The 18573-nt window shown below is 39.7% G+C and overlaps 1 long non-coding RNA gene across 1 annotated transcript in view; it reads right to left on the bottom strand.

The window, feature by feature from the left end:
* Positions 1–17034, bottom strand: part of LOC141252290 (uncharacterized) — a 49814-nt gene extending 32780 nt beyond the window's left edge. Inside the window, exon 1 of the long non-coding RNA XR_012313731.1 lies at positions 16731–17034. This is a non-coding gene — a long non-coding RNA (uncharacterized lncRNA). The remainder of the gene's footprint in view (positions 1–16730) is intronic.
* Between the last annotated feature and the right edge of the window lie 1539 nt (positions 17035–18573).

Below are 18573 nucleotides of genomic sequence, written 5' to 3'. Positions count from 1 at the left end.
GGGGCCATGTATACCAGGATGAGGGATGTCATGCATACCAAGATAGGGATGAGGGATGCCATGCATACCAGGATAGGGATTAGGGGTGCCATCATACCAGGATAGGGATTAGGGGTGCCATGCATACCAGGATAGGGATTAGGGGTGCCATACATACCAGGATAGGGATGAGGGGTGCCATGCATACCAGGATAGGGATGAGGGGTGCCATGCATACCAGGATAGGGATGAGAGGAGTCATGGCTACCAAGATGGGGATTGCTGTGCCATGCATACCAGGATAGGGATGAGTGGTGCCATGCATACCAGGATAAGGATGAGGGGTGCCATGCATACCAGGATGGAGGGGTGCCATGCATATCAGGATGGAGGGGTGCCATGCATATCAGGATGGAGGGGTGCCATGCATACCAGGATGGGGATGGGGGCCACGTATAATAGGAAGGGGGGGTCTTATAGTTGAAAAATACCGTATATATATATATATATATATACATATATATATACAAACCAAGGGATGAGGGGTGCCATGCATACCAGGATAAGGATGAGGGGTGCCATGCATATCAGGATGGAGGGGTGCCACGCCATACCAGGATAAGGATGAGGGGGCCATGCATACCAGGATAAGGATGAGGGGGCCATGCATACCAGGATAAGGATGAGGGGGCCATGCATACCATGATAAGGATGAGGGATGTCGTGCATACCAAGATAGGGATGAGGGGTGCCATGCATACCAGGATAGGGATGAGGGGTGCCATGCATACCAGGATAAAGATGGGGGTGCCATGCATACCAGGATAGGGATGAGGGGTGCCATGCATACCAGGATAAGGATGAGGGGTGCCATGCATACCAGGATGGAGGGGTGCCATACATATCAGGATGGAGGGGTGCCATGCTATACCAGGATAAGGATGAGGGGGCCATGCATACCAGGATAAGGATGAGGGGGCCATGCATACCAGGGTAAAGATGAGGGGGCCATGTATACCAGGATAAGGATGAGGGATGTCATGCATACCAAGATAGGGATGAAGGATGCCATGCATACCAGAATAGGGATTAGGGGTGCCATTATACCAGGATAGGGATTAGAGGTGCCATGCATACCAGGATAGGGATTAGGGGTGCCATACATACCAGGATAAGGATGAGGGGGGTCATGGATACCAGGATGAGGATTGCTGTGCCATGCATACCAGGATAGGGATGAGGGGTGCCATGCATACCAGGATAAGGATGAGGGGTGCCATGCATATCAGGATGGAGGGGTGCCATGCATACCAGGATAACGATGAGGGGGCCATGCATACCAGGATAAGGATGAGGGGGCCATGCATACCAGGATAAGGATGAGGGGGGCATGCATACTAGGATAAGGATGAGGGATGTCATGCATACCAAGATAGGGATGAGGGGTGCCATGCATACCAGAATAGAGATGAGGGGTGCCATGCATACCAGGATAAGGATGGGGGTGCCATGCATACCAGGATAGGGATGAGGGATGCCATGCATACCAGGATAAGGATGAGGGGTGCCATGCATACCAGGATGGAGGGGTGCCATACATATCAGGATGGAGGGGTGCCATGCCATACCAGGATAAGGTTGAGGGGGCCATGCATACCAGGATAAGGATGAGGGGGCCATGCATACCAGGGTAAGGATGAGGGGGCCATGTATACCAGGATAAGGATGAGGGATGTCATGCATACCAAGATAGGGATGAAGGATGCCATGCATACCAGGATAGGGATTAGGGGTGCCATCATACCAGGATAGGGATTAGAGGTGCCATGGATACCAGGATGGGGATTGCTGTGCCATGCATGCCAGGATAGGGATGAGGGTGCCATGCATACCAGGATAAGGATGAGGGGTGCCATGCATACCAGGATGAAGGGGTGCCATGCATATCAGGATGGAGGGGTGCCATGCATATCAGGATGGAGGGGTGCCATGCATACCAGGATGGGGATGGGGACCACGTATAATAGGAAGGGGGGGCATATATACCAGGATGGGGGATATTAGCAGAAGTAGGGGACATTACCCCTATACCAGTGTCAGCAGCAGACCCCCTCCCCTTTAACAGTGTATTGTGACCACATTTTTTGCTTACATTTTTTTTTCTATTTTCCTCCTCTAAAACCTAGGTGCTTCTTATGGTCCGATGCGTCTTATAATCCGAAAAATACGGTATATATATATATATATATATATATATATATATATATATATATATACCAAGTTTATGGGGGCCCTTTTCCAAATCTTGCACCGGGGCCCATCGGACTCTAGTTATACCACAAATGGTAAATGTTACTCAGGGGAGCAGTGGGAATAAAATAATAGCAAAAACTGGTGACTTTTGACCTGGTGACAGGTCCTCTTTAACGTTTAGGTCATTTTACATTGGGAGGATTGAATTTGTCTGCATGATACTTTTTATAATGTGTGTGCAATGTATCCACCTTGCACCACCACTGCAGTATTAACACAAGTGCTGCAACCTCTTCAAACGGCTGATCAGTGGGGGTGCCAAGAGTCAGATTCCTATGTCTACCAAATGGTCACTAAACTAATGAAGAGGGTACCCTCTTTATTGTCAAAACCTGATTGTGCTTTAAGGTTTAAAGGGGTTATCTCATGGTGATCATCATTAATCAAACTACTAAGCCTTAAAATATTTGGAATATTGTTCCCTAATCCTGACTAACTTGACTGACTTAGTGTCGGAGGCAGTGTGAATAGTGCGAGTATCACACGCAATCGCTAGGACGTGCATATTCAATAAATGTGATAACTACCTTCCTCCAGTTTTAGAGATAAACTTACATCCATAAGGTTAATAGCATGCTTCTTTCTTTTCTACAGATGATCTAGAAGCAGTCGCAATCCTTCTGGAAAATACATTTTAAACATTCGTAGACATTAAAAATATATCATCACTCAATTTCATACACTTGATTTTCCAATTATTACATTTTATTTACCTAATAATTGTATATATGAGACTCACCTTACTAATAAGGAGCATCTGGATATTTGGAATCATTATTGACGGCAACATGTTTCCAAATTAAAAGTAAATATATATACAGTTGAAATCAGAAGTTTACATACACCATATAAAAAGACACATGCATGTTTTTTCTCAATATCTGACAGGAAAACAGAATAACCCTTTCCCATTTTAGGTCAATTAGGATTACCATAATTTTTAATATTTGCCAAATGCCAGAATAATGAGAGAGAGAGTGAATGTTTTAAGGCATTTTTATTACTTACTACAAAGTCAAAAGTTTACATACATTTTATTAGTATTAGTAAACTGAATGACTTGGGTCAAACGTTTGGGATATCCTTCCACAAGCATCTCACAATAGTTAGTCGGAATTTGGGCCCATTCGTCCTGACAAAACTGGTGTAACTGATCCAGGTTTGTAGATCACCTTGCTCGCACCTGCCTTTTCAGCTTTGCCCATACATTTTCAATAAGATTGAGATCAGGGCTTTGTGATGACCACTCCAAAACATTGACTTTGTTATCCTGAAGCCACTTTGTTACCATTTTGGCAGTATGCTTCGGGTCCTTGTCCATTTGGAAGACCCATTTCCTCTCAAGCTTTAACTTCCTAGCTGATGTCTTGAGAGGTTGCTTTAGTATTGCCACATAATCTTCTTTTCTCATGATGCCATATATTTTCTGAAGTGCACCAGTCCCTTCTGGAGCAAAACAACCCCTCAACATGATGCTGCCACCCCCGTGTTTAACAGTTGGGATGGTGTTCTTAGGCTTCCAAGCTTCTCCCTTTTTCCTCCAAACGTAACGATTGTCATTATGCCCAAAAAGATAAATTTTAGTTTAATCAGACCACAGGACATGTCTCCAAAAATTAAGGTCTTTGTTCCTGTGTGCATTTGCAAACATTAATCTGGCTTTTTTATGTTTCTTTTGGAGTAATGGCTTCTTCCTGGCAGAGTGGTCTTTCAGTCCATGTTGATACAGTACTCGTTTCAATGTGGTTATTGACACAATCTTACCAGCTTCCGCCATCATCTTCACAAGGTCTTTTGCTTTCGTCCTTGGGTTTATATGCACATGTCGGACCAAAGGTTCCAAACACATGACATCATCATATGGGCAGTCCAGAATTGTTTAAAGGCATAGTAATCTTAGTGTATGTAAACTTTTGACTTTTGCAGTAATTAATAAAAATGCCTTAAAACATTCTCTCTCTCTCATTATTTAGGCATTTGCCAAATATTAAAAATTATAGTAATCCTAATTGACCTAAAAAGGGAAAGGTTTATTCTGATTTCATGTCAGATATTGAGAAAACATGCATATGTGTCTTTTTATATAGTGTATGTAAACCTCTGGTTTCAACTGTACATAGCAAATAAGTATGAAAGGGAGAGCAGAACTTTACTGATTTCTGTTTACAACAGAATGCAAAAAGGTACCCCTCAAGAAAAGGGGATATTACATGATAGCATATGTGGTTGGTTATACAGTATGTAAATGAACTGTTAAGCTCTATGGGCAGGACATGGATCTACCTGAGAGTCTGCCTTCAGAGATTATTTTACATGAAGGGGAGTTACCAGTGTGAGATGTGTGTCACTCTCTGCTCTCCTGATCTGACTGCAGAGCTGTGTGTGATTATACCTGACACATCTGTAGGTTCCTCTCATCTTCCATCTCTCAGGCAGACAGTGTGGCAGTAGTGTTCCAATACAGCAGAGCTGTAAGAGCTGCAGCAAATATGTTTGCAAGGAGACAAAGTTCAGTTCTACTGCCATGTGTAAGTTACTTGTCTCACACTGGTAAGACCTTTTATTAAAAATAAGCTCTGGAGGCAGATTCTCATGCAGATCAGTGTCTGGGCCATAGCCTGGAACAGCTCACTTACATATAAGAAAAACATTCGACTTCTCTGGAATAAAACATCGTATCGCAAATATCAAGATATCATTTTATTCAGCTTCCTACAACCTACATTCCCATATAGATGGCTTAGGAGGGTTGATCCTACTGACAGATTCCCTTTAGGGCACAGACGTAATGAAGTCTTTGACTGTGCCCTTGAAATAAGCACCACACTAAAAGGGTTTCCATGGCGTATGCAGTATTTGAGTGATAGCGGTGTAACCCACTCCTATCTTAAGAATGAGATCCCAAGGTGGTTGCCATGCATGGCTCTCTCCATTTACTTTTATGGGAATTCAAAAACTTTTTTGGCATACTTGCTTGGCAATTTTTAGAGATCTCTTAGTTTTGAATAGAGGGAGATTCATGTCATTGAGCTCCTCTCCCAGATGCACAGCACAGTGCCCCATTTTTAAGAATAGGGGAGGTACCACAGTTGGGATCCACCTCTACCAGATATTTATAGCATATTTTTTAAGTATGTTCTGAAAGTACAAGATAAGAATGCCTGTTTAAATCATGTACAGCTTTGTTTTTTCTAAAAGAAGCAAAACATTGCAATGTACTTCCCAAAAAATCTAGAATGCTCAGTAGACTTTTCCCATTACAGGGTGTCCTCCCCCTATTCCAACAGAAATCTGAGAACTTAATTTACATACACCTCTAATAATTTACATATAAATACCAAATTGTGTTCTTGTGCAAACTTTCCCTTTAGCAAATGCTCTTCCCACAAGGAAGCTTTTTGGCACCAACCAGCATGTCTACAGATGAATCCAGGCTGACTACAGACATTTGTTCTTAGTTAAGACCATCTTCATAATGCGGGCAAATTGTAGTCCATCATACAGCTGTAACACCAAACCTCCTGCTGTCCAAGAACCAACCAAACTTAAATCTGTTCAGTTGATCCGTGGGGGGCTGGGGTGTTTGCAACTGGAACATGGGTACAAAAAAGCATTACTGGCATCTGCAGGTGGCCTTAGGGTGAAATGCTCTTCAGTATTACAAGCTTAACACTTTACTGTTCAATTGACATTAATGATGAAAAAATCTCCAAACATCTGCAGAATTATTGTCTAATAAAAGAATTAAATAATGACTGAAAAATCTGTTTTTATGTTCAATGATTGTTTTCAAAATTTTTGGCAATGGCTTTTTTATATCACAAATTGTATTAATAAATAGAAATCTTATCATTTTCATTTTGGCAACTGGGAGACTCATACTTCATGTTCTTTACAGAAGACTTTTCAGAAGTCTCATTATCATCAAAGGCAGGATTACAATGATAGATAACACATCTATACACATCTGATAACACAACTTTCATAACAGGTGATGCCACAGCTGACCCTGCTCACTCTCACAATGAACTTTGCACCCGCTCATTAGACACTTCAATACAAAAGTCTGAATCAGTCTATTGCTGCTAATGTAAATGTGAATTTCCTGAAAGAACAGGAAGTATGAGTCTAGAATAGCACAAGCGGCCAGTGTGAAAATTGCAACGCTTCTAATAGTTTTTTTAAACACAGATTGTGATTAGTGTTGATCGAGCAATGAATGCTTGAGTGCTCGGTACAAGAATCGAGCATGTTGGACGCTTGGACTTGCTCGACTCAAGAAACAAGCATGATGGAAATGAATGGCAAACTTGGGCATCTTTCCGGAGGATGGAAAAACTCCCCCCTCTCCCTCAGATAATTCAAATGAGCTTCTTACAGGGACCCGAGCACTCGATACTCGAACGAGCACCCCGATGCTTGATCGAGTATCGAGCAGTGCCGATCACGCTCACCCATCACTAATCGTGATATGAAAAATAAAACAATATCACCAAAAATGTTTATAAAAATACATTTAATGTAACCTGATTTAAACAGTAGGTCATTTTCTGAAGGCACATTCCCTTTAATAGAGAAGGCTGGCAGCCCGGGTGAGATCATTTATACAGAGGACAATGGTCAAATATGGAAATCTCCTTCAGATTTCGTGACCATATCAGCGAACGATAGCGGCTTCTTAGTCACTTTGCAAAAAATGATAGAACGAATTGAAATTCACAAAGAACGACGTTCGTGTGTGTAACTCTATAAAGTCACTTCAATGTGTTACAAATTAAGCTGGACCACAAAAGGAAAGGGCGGAACCCAGAACAGGAGAGTCTCAATACATTGACTGTTTATATTTGTATGACTGGCTTAAATTTGATGTTTACAGTTCCCAATGTAAGCAGCGAGCGGGAGACTGGACTTTTTTTTTATTTCAAATAAACTATTTCTAGAAAACATTGAATCGTTTTAAACAAGTTATAGTCTCGCTCCTCTTTATGTTAAACCCCAGTGAATGCAGCCAGACAGTAAGTCAGAAAATGAAACAGCACATTCTATGAGTCATCGGGCTTTACACGTATTCGCACTGCTTCATCTACGGAGAGGCATCCGATTGTGTACATCACTAACTGGAAGTCACTGGATTGCACAGGCCTTTGGTAAATAAACTCTTGAAGTGTAGGTGCATATCATATATACAGTGCTTGTGTAGCATGAAGCACATGATGATAACACATTTTAGGTGTGCACATATACAGCTAAATGGAAAACAGATTTTAAATGGCCAAAGCTCCTGGAATTCAATTACCCATCTATATGCATTCACAAACTTAGTGTAGAAGTAGAAGTGCCTGCCAAAAAGCAAAATGACTGGCCAATACTGCATGACCTGAATGTGTTGTGCTGTGGCCTTGGGTTTTGTGTATAATTTAAATTTTTGTAATGTATGTATTAGATATGCTCATTGTCATCAAAAGAAAGGCTTTTGCACCATTTTTTTTCGGTAACAAAAAGTCATAAATTTTGTCAAAAAAATGTGTACTTTTTTGCTATTTTACATTACTTTCGCCACTTTTAAAAGTACAAACAGTTATCTTTGCAAATAAGGTTTAAGTCAGATTGATGAATTCAACTCCAGTAGGAGGTAACATAAAAAGGCAGCTGTTTTGCACCCACCCCAGAGCTCAGGATTCAGAGAACTGGAAGACCCGCAGCAGAGAAAACTGTGATTTTATCAAAATGACACCAAGCAGCTCAATAAGTAAGTAATGCTCAAATTAGTATCTCTGCCTCTGCGTCCCTCAGATTAGAGGTCAAAAACCTGGTGACAGATTCCATTTAAAGGGATAACCAACCTTTCTTTAACCCCTTTAGAGCCCATGCCGTATTAGTACGCACATTTGCGTACCCCCCATTCAGTGAGGGCTGCTGCGCTGAACCCTCACTGAACCGAGCACATGTCAGCTGATTCTTACAGCTGACAGGAGCCCGCAACAGCCGCGGGTGGAATCGCGATCCACCCGCGGCTGTTAACATGTTAAATGCCGCTGTCAATCTCCGACAGCGACATTTAATGCGCGCTTCCGGGTTGCGCGTCATAAGCCCCGCCCACCGGCGACCCCGTCACGTGATCGCGGGTCACCGATGGGCGTGCATGACAACCAGGGTCTGCAGCAGACGCCTGTGGTTGTCATGATCTCGTCGCTATGAGCGCCACCTAGTGGTCGGCGCTCATAGCACAGGACCATTTCTGCTATATGCAGGGGATCTGCTCGTCCCCTGTATGTAGGAGAGACGATCAGACAACTGCTGCTTCTAGTCTCCCATGGAGACTATTGAAGCATGCAGTAAGTGAAAAAAAAATGTTTTTAAAAATATAAAAAAAATAATAAAATATAAAAGTTTAAATCACCCCCCTTTCGCCCCATTCAAAATAAATTATAAAAAAAAAAACCCCACATACACATATTTGGTATCGCCGTGTTCATATTTGCCCCATCTATCAATATAAAAAAAGAATTAATCCGATCGGTAAACGGTGTAACGAGAAAAAAATTCTAAACGCCAGAATTACGTTTTTTGGTCGCCGCAAAGTTGCAATAAAATGCAATAACGGGCGATCAAAACATCGGATCTACCCCAAAATGTTATCAATAAAAACGTCAGCCCAGCGCGCAAAAAATAAGCTCTCACCCAGCCCCAGATCCAAAAAAATGGAGACGCTACAGGTCTCGGAAAATGGCGCTATTTTTTTTTCGTTTTTTTTACCAAATTTTGGAATTTTTTTTCAACACTTAAATATAAAATAACCTACACATGTTTGGTGTCTACGAACTCGTAATGACCTGGAGAATAAGAATGGCAGGTCAGTTTTAGCATTCAGTGAACGTGGTAAAAAAAATAAATTAAAAACAACTGTGGTATTGCACTTTTTTTGCAATTTTACCGCACTTGGAATTTTTTTCCCGTTTTCCCGTACACGATATGGTAAAACTAGTAATGGCGTTGAAAAGTACAACTTGTCCCGCAAAAAATAAGCCCTCACACGGCCATATTGTCCAAAAAATAAAGACGCTATGGCTCTGGGAACAAGGGGAGCAAAAAACGAAAAAGCAAAAATGACAAAACCCAAGGTTGCGAAGGGGTTAAAATCCCTAGGATAAGACATTAATAGTGGATTGGTGGAAGCCACCCCTGACTGTTTAAAGGGGCTTGAATGAGCGCTATACCTTCTTCAATGTTTACTTCGGCTTACAGGCTGGAACGTACCTTGCTTTAGTTTTGTGTATTGCAGTGTTGTCCCATTCACTTGGATGGGAAAATGCTGCAATATCTATTATTACCGCTACACAAAGCATAAGCAGCATGACCGCTTCAGGCTCTTGATAGGTGACTGTTCCTAAATCAGAGCACCAGCCAAGGGAGGGTGTAGCCTAACCTTAGAACGGACCATCATTTTTTAATGATAATACTTTTAAGTGTATAAGCTGCTTTATGAGTGTATTGTCTTAGATACCAATATTGAGACTTTTGATTACATATTAGATGACTTCCCAATCATCAAAGACTTTAGAGTGATGTTGGTACTTAACAAAGTTGTCTAGCACTAAACTGGGTAAAAATGAAAAGTAAAACATATGTGGTATGCCTAATGTAAGTGGATTATGTATATATACAAAATCCCCTTTTGTGTGTGTGTATATACAGTACAGACCAAAAGTTTGGACACACCTTCTCATTTAAAGATTTTTCTGTATTTTCATGACTATGAAAATTGTACATTCACACTGAAGGCATCAAAACTATGAATTAACACATGTGGAATTATATACTTAACAAAAAAATGTGAAACAACTGAAAATATGTCTTATATTCTAGGGTCTTCAAAGTAGCCACCTTTTGCTTTGATGACTGCTTTGCACACTCTTGGCATTCTCTTGATGAGCTTCAAGAGGTAGTCACCGGAAATGGTTTTCACTTCACAGGTGTGCCCTGTCAGGTTTAATAAGTGGGATTTCTTGCCTTATAAATGGGGTTGGGACCATCAGTTGTGTTGTGCAGAAGTCTGGTGGATACACAGCTGATAGTCCCACTGAATAGACTGTTATAATTTGTATTATGGCAAGAAAAAAAGCAGCTACAGTAAGTAAAGAAAAACGAGTGGCCATCATTACTTTAAGAAATGAAGGTCAGTCAGTCCGAAAAATTGGGAAAACTTTGAAAGTGTCCCCAAGTGTAGTTGCAAAAACCATCAAGCGCTACAAAGAAACTGGCTCACATGAGGACTGCCCCAGGAAAGGAAGACCAAGAGTCACCCCTGCTTCTGAGGATGTTTATCCGAGTCACCAGCCTCAGAAATCGCAGGTTAACAGCAGCTCAGATTAGAGACCAGGTCAATGCCACACAGAGTTCTAGCAGCAGACACATCTCTACAACAACTGTTAAGAGGAGACTTTGTGCAGCAGGCCTTCATGGCAAAATAGCTGCTAGGAAACCACTGCTAAGGATAGGCAACAAGCAGAAGAGACTTGTATGGGCTGAAGAACACAAGGAATGGACATTAGACCAGTGGAAATCTGTGCTTTGGTCTGATGAGTCCAAATTTGAGATCTCTGGTTCCAACCACCGTGTCTTTGTGCAACGCAGAAAGGTGAACGGATGGACTCTACATGCCTGGTTCCCACAGTGAAGCATGGAGGAGGAGGTGTGATGGTGTGGGGGTGCTTTGCTGGTGACACTGTTGGGGATTTATTCAAAATTGAAGGTATACTGAACCAGCATGGCTACCACAGCATCTTGCAGCGGCATGCTATTCTATCCGGTTTGCGTTTAGTTGGACCATCATTTATTTTTCAACAGGACAATGACCCCAAACACACCTCCAGGCTGTGTAAGGGCTATTTGACTAAGGAGGAGAGTGATGGGGTGCTACGCCAGATGACCTGGCCTCCACAGTCACCAGACCTGAACCAAATCGAGATGGTTTGGGGTGAGCTGGACCGCAGAGTGAAGGCAAAAGGGCCAACAAGTGCTAAGCATCTCTGGGAACTCCTTCTAGATTGTTGGAAGACCATTTCCGGTGACTACCTCTTGAAGCTCATCAAGAGAATGCCAAGAGTGTGCAAAGCAGTCATCAAAGCAAAAGGTGGCTACTTTGAAGAACCTAGAATATAAGACATATTTTCAGTTCTTTCACACTTTTTTGTTAAGTATATAATTCCACATGTGTTAATTCATAGTTTTGATGCCTTCAGTGTGAATGTACAATTTTCATAGTCATGAAAATACAGAAAAATCTTTAAATGAGGTGTGTCCAAACTTTTGGTCTGTACTGTATATATATTTATATACATATATATGTGTATATATATGTATATATACAGTATATATATATATATATATACATACATACATACACACATATATAGTTTCAAGTGACTTAGAACAGCACAGAAGATTGTCCATCAAGAGCAATTGAAATATGGAATGTAAACTAAATGCCAGTGTGAACATAGTCGTACATAAACTACATTAAAACCTATCAGTGCATATCCAGCTCCATCAGTGTATTAGAGGTCAATAAAAAATGCTGCAGTCTGTATGCAAGTTGGATTGAAAGATTGTTCTTTTAAGACACATCCAAACCTAGAACACCAGAACACACCCAAAAATGGTGCCGATGACAATGCTGAAGGCTCTGTGCACTAATTTTCTAGCTTAAAAACACAAAAGCATAAACTGCAGAGACTAGGGTCAAGCATTAAACAGCCCATGAACAAGCATGGTCATTTCCTGTTGAAGCCCCAGAGTGGTACAAAGTACATATAAGGCCATATCTGTATCTTCTACATAGTTTAAGGGAGGGGGGGGGGGTTACTACATTGCCTCTCGTGTGCTAGGATTTAGGGTTCTGGTGGTGTGATGAAACCTTTGGAATTTATTTTCTTCTATGTGGCTTCCTTTCCTTTACATATGATTGGTTGTGTAGCATTTTTCCTAGTTGATGTCTTAAATTCAGTACATCTCACACCTCTACTCCACCTAACTGCATAAAAAGTCAGATTTAAACTTAACTTAATATTTTTATTACTTTAGAAAAAAACAAGTACATGTCACATTACCCACTTACCACCTCCTGGATGTCACCTAAGAGAAATAAAAGAAGCAAACCATTCTTGACACATTGAAAGTATGTTATATGTTAGAAGAAAGACAATGCATAGAGGGTTAACGTCTTCAGCACAGTACATGTCAGGACAGCCCTGGGAGCAACCTTGAAGTGTCTGTTGTTGCACAATTTAGGCTCATTTACACAAATTTTTTGAAAATTTGGGATTAATTCTAGGGAAGGAGGGAAGTATTCTTAGACCTTTCTTCAAGGAAGTTATTCCGTATGCTGGAATCTATTCCAATTTTTGTAACAAAGGACAAGTGTAAAAAAGCCATAAACTGGGCCTGATACAATCTATATATGCACTATTAGATATTTTGAGGACCTTAATGCTTTTTTTACATTTCTACTAAAAAGTAGAAAAAAATTGTCTGTGATATCTTAGTTGCACACAGGATGATTTTTTGTTATTTTGCCGCATCATATATGGAAACAATGATGATTCGGTTTGTACCTTAAACCCAAACTTGATGTTCAGGAATAAAGAGATAACAACTTTTTTTTTTGCTTTATCTTTACATATATGAGTGAGAAAAGAGGTATAAATGTATGGTAAACTGCTGTAACTCTTGCACTGACTGTTGCAGGGTAGGGTATATTTTGATGTGGTGGTATGAGTATGGTAGGTTGCAGAATATGGTAGTGTTTTTTTTTTATTACAGTAAATCTCTCTGATAGACCATGCCAGGCGTTTGTCACCTAGAACTGGATAGAATCTGAGAATCTGTTGTCCAATTCATCATAATCAGTTTCACTCACAAATATATAAATAAATATTTGCGTAGTCGAGCCCTAAGCAGATCTATGTTTCCATAGGTAAGAAAAGACTTGGTGTATTGTTTTTAGCACTTTATTTCAGTATGGAGGCAACTATTGAATGGCATTGCGAATTTCCATGGCCTGTCTGTTTCCTGATGAAGTCCTTTTATACACCTAGGCCTAACTGAATACCGGTCTGGAAAACACGTCTGCAAAATCAACAATAGTGTTCAATCTATTGATCGACTTACACCAAACCAGACAATGAGTCGAAATATGATATAGAATGATGATAATTATTATGATACATGTGTTTTGCATTTTATGAGTTTACACATTTTTTGTACATATATATACACATACATATATATATATGTATGAGAAAAAATAATATATATACATATATATATATTATTTTTTCTCAAGTTTCAAAATGTTGCAATACTAAGAGGGGTATGTCCTGGATTGTCAGCACGTTACAAAACAATAAAGGGCAAAACATAAAAAAAAAATCATGAGGAAATTTCATAAAGTAATAATGTGTTAAGCACATAAATGTATAAAGTGTATAAAATATAATGCAATAACTAATCAATGTACAAGCTAGTGCTCGTAACTGTGACATATTGGAAACGATATTAAATGTATTTAGATGTCTTGAGAAAGGCAATATTAGCAAGCAGTAAACACTTCTTTCTTGTATTCTTCAGACTGCTGCTCCGTAACTCTCCTTCCATCTTTGCATCATCTATTGAACAGAGGCCACTCTATACATATCGAGGGCATTGTCTGAGACTCCTTACACAACAGGGCGATTCTATTCTACATAATGTGGCTGCTGTAGCAAGAATAATCCCATATTTCTCATATCATGCAGGCCTTCTCTACAAATAGCTACAGCTCCTAAAGGTGGAGTAAGGATCATAGCAGAAGCTAGAGAGAGTAAAAGTTTTGGGCGACTTTCTTCCCCAATAAATGGCTTTGTGTCACTTCCAGCTAGCCGATAGATTTACAAGTAGAGGTGTAACGTGAAGCTTTTGGCCACAATGCAAAATCTGTAGCAGATCCTCCCACCTACCATGTGCCAATAATAATAAGAATAATGACTTCTTATGTGACAAGGGCCATTGGGCCCCTTTATGCAGCTGGGCCCGATAGTGATTGCTACCTCTTCTCTGCTTCTGGCTGCAGTAGGGCAGAATATATTTCTTATAAGACGAAGATTACCGATTGTTTGGTGTTTACACACATCGCAAGGTTTTGCCTTTAAGAATAATGTAGTTTTACATTACCTACAAATGTGTGAAATATTTGTTGACACAGCAATACTACATATTTCACCATTATTAATTTAGTACACAGCAAGTGAAACATTTTTTCCAGATTTTTATAAATATTTTATTGTTGGATTTGGCTCAGAATGGCTTTGATTGCATTTTAGAGATCCTTAGTTTCACAAATTTGTTTCCCCAAATTAAATATTGCACAGATATAATGCTATTTCTGAGTTAGCTATGGGTAGAGAATACATTTACAATATGTTTGGAGTGCAGTATTAACACCTGTAGGTTCCTAGACGCCAACCAATCACACAGCAACCGCAGCATGTCACCTAACGTCTCATTACTTCCTATAGGTTCCAAATTCCCACTTTCAAGACAATCAAATATTCACTTCCCCTTACTGTGATGTAATAAATAGAGAAAACAAGAAGGAAGACTTTTCATAGACAATTTTTCTCAATTCTTTACAAATAATATTTTACAAAGTCAGTTTCCACAAAGGATATAAATTTTGTCACTTTTTATTTCGTGTTTAATTTTTATGCCAGTAAAATAACAATATTGAAAAAAAGGATTTTATATGTGAATTTAGCGTCACTGTTCTATCTGCTCAGTTTACCTGGATCTCACAATTCTCTTGCCAGTTACCCTCACATGAACAGGTTAATTAGATATAGGTACGTGTGTTGGTTCTCTAATCCTAATGGCATTATTGATCATGCAAGAAGCCCATCTGATAAGAATCACAGTCTCAAAAGGAATCCATAGCTATCATTCAAGCCCAAGTCACGAATGCAGACTAAATGACTGCAGAACACCATTTACACAAACATAATTAAGGCGTAAAATGACTTAAGCAACTCATTGTCTACCAAACATTTGTATCAGTCTAGAAGTAAGCAGGATAGGCAAGTTAAAATATGCTCAACTGCAATTTTATTGAAAATGAACAAGGGAAAAAAAATAAAAAGAATCTGCCAACTACTTAAAAGGCCTATAGGGATGTGAATCACAGTATTTAGTAAATATTGGATTTCACACCATTGTAAATGATATTAAGAAGATACCAGACACAAATGGAATAAATCATGTTATGTCTTTTTACAAATGTTCTCACCAGAAAGTGTAATAAAAGTACTCGTCACTTGTGTGGGAGGAAAAGCAGCTACGGTATACTGACAGAAAGTGCATAGTCTGCTTAGTAAGGCAGCCCTACTTTTGGATTTCGGATACACCTTACCCCTTAATTATAACCAGGCAATAAACATATAGAACATCTATCTATCTATCTATCTATCTATCTATCTATCTATCTATCTATCTATCTATCTATCTAGTTATCTCTATCTATTATTCATCTATCTATCATGTATCTATCCCTGTATCTATAAACATATATATGTATGTATGTATGTATATATGTTTTTTAATTCAATTTTTCTGCATGTGTAGTATATATATGTATCTCATATATGTATGTTAACAAATACAACAATGATCCTGTTACTGCTGCGTGTTACTGTCAGTGACTACTAAAACTACACTATGGTGTTTAGGTCCTGTTTATAATAATGCCAATGTAATAACGACCATACACATATAGCGTAATCAGTGTTAATCATTTATTAATATGGTACTATCAACATAAATAATGAGCTAAACAGTTCACTATATAGAAACCATATATCACGTCGTTTAGGCTAAGCTAGCAAAATCTGTTAGAGGTGAGCGTGGAAAATACCCTGTAACAATGTCCGATGTATAATTAAACTTTTCCACATATAACACTCGCAGGCCTACAAGTCAGGGACAAAACCATTCTAATTTTATACACTTTTTTTTCCCAGGCATGGAAATGTACGTGTCAGGCTCTCACTGTGGAGCAGATGATACACTGCAATCTCACATAGGGAAAGGTGTCCAATTAGTAAGCGGATGACAATATCATCTTAATGTTCTTTGTGTTGGAAGTAGAAACAGTTAAAAATGGACCCACAAGCACACAAAGAAAAATGCGATACGGAATACGAATAGCAATCTAATAAAATAAAACATGATACATATATGCCATCTGAATAAGCAGATTTTACATATGGTGGAGTATAATAACACAGAAGGCAGCCCGGATAATTAAACACCTTTCCTTAGAAAAGCCTTGATGCTTGAACTTACCCCAGAGGTGCTGTTGTTCTGGACACACAAACATAAGGACAGATCTTTCCGCACATTTTACTTACACAATCAGGGACAAATGCACACACTTAAGGCTCTGGGCTGGTAGGGCTGATTGCTGAAGAGAAGTGCACCAGGCAAAGAAATGCAGCTTCCAACTGTGTTCCCAGCATTGTCATGGAAATGAACAAACTACCCCACTCATTCCCCCGTGCCACGATCTCGCCTTATTTGTCATCTCGTATTGTCAGCGCAAATGTTTGCAGCTCCACTCAGGGATTGCAATCACAAGGTAGTTTAAAATGTTGCTCCTTCTCTCCAGCACCTTTCAGATCTCCCAGTCTAAGCGAAGCTCCAACCCACATCATGTGGATAATGCAGGCAAAGTACATTAAATATTCATAGGGAATAGTTCATTTCTTAAAGGAGAATTACCAAGTCAGATAAGTAACTCACAGCGATGCAAAGTTATGGGAAACTAAAGGAATAGTCGGAAATTCTCACAATTCCTATTCTACAGTGCGGCACAGGTTACTATACGGTATTATATTAAAGTAAAACACAATGTTTAATTACAAAAAATATTGGGGATATACAGAGATTATCTGTTAAGACGGCCATAAATTTTAGCAACTATTTATAATTGTCCTGGTTGCCAATAAACACTACTTTAAAACGATCTGACACGATCAAGTTAAATTCCGCAATTTTTCATTTTGAAAATGATAATTGATCTCCAATCACAACTGTGCCATGAATTCGCCAATCAGATAATGATTATGGATAATTCACTGAGTTAACAATACCGGGTGTGCGTAATTGTCCACATCGTTGGGATTGATCATCTCATTTATAGGACAGTAAGTCATTGTGAAGCGATCATGTGCTAACGCTGGGCCATTTATTATTTTTACTGTTATTTGTCATGTCTAAGACCTCATTTAGACAGACAAATTTAACCGTTCATTTTCCAGAAGTATGTCAGGCTCCTCTGTCGTTCTTTCAACTGTACTTACAGCACTATAGCAATCTATGCAGGGGTGGACACAGATAGAAGAGTGCCCCTGTCCAAGAACAATATATGGGCCCTTCGTAGTCCAATAGCGCATCATGAAACCTAATTGCGCCTATTTTAGAGATGGACGTGGGCCTCCTTACCTCTTGGGGCCGCTCTGCAGCTGCAAAGGATGAACACAGATATGTCCATCCTTGCATCTAGCATGAACTCAGTTTGAGTCAGTAGAACGTTGGTGGGCAGATATTATATAGATTAGAAACAGTTAAACCACAGGTACTATATGCCTGTATGAATTAGGTTTAAGGCTTTTGGAGAAAGACATTTTTAAATGAAGATATTAAAGGAGCACGCCTAATATTTTTTCCCGTATGCTTTCTAACTATCTATGCAATGTATTGTAGCTGCATTAATATACTTACAGATTGCCATCTTCCATGGTTTCCAGCGCCGCTCCGGTTCTCTTCAAGGTCATACGAGCACTCCTCTTCTTTGCTTATGCAGGGACGGTGCTACTTTCTCAATATAAGCCTACAGAGACGCAGAATTATTATTATTACTATTATTTATTATTATAGCGCCATTCATTCCATGGCGCTTTACATGTGAAAAAGGGGGTATACATAGCAAACAACAAGTACAATAGTTTGAACAAAAACAAGTCACCGACTGGTACAGGAGGATGAGGCTCCATATACTTTCATTGAGCAAGCGACTTCTGGTCTACCTATAAACCCCCAGTCTGAATTCAAATTACGTGACTTAGAAGAGGACGGGAGCGGCGCTGGAAACCATGGAAGACGGCAATCTGTAAATATATTAATGCAGCTACAATACATTGCATAGATAGTTAGGCAGGATTAAGAAAATATGTCAGGAGTACTACTTTAAGA

The sequence above is a fragment of the Phyllobates terribilis genome, unplaced genomic scaffold (assembly GCF_046119375.1).
Source record: "Phyllobates terribilis strain yellow unplaced genomic scaffold, ASM4611937v1 Scaffold_2__4_contigs__length_985480577, whole genome shotgun sequence".
Taxonomy (NCBI): Eukaryota; Metazoa; Chordata; class Amphibia; order Anura; family Dendrobatidae; genus Phyllobates; species Phyllobates terribilis.
The sequence above is the reverse complement of the archived record's forward strand: the minus strand, read 5'-3'. Positions and strand labels throughout refer to the sequence as shown.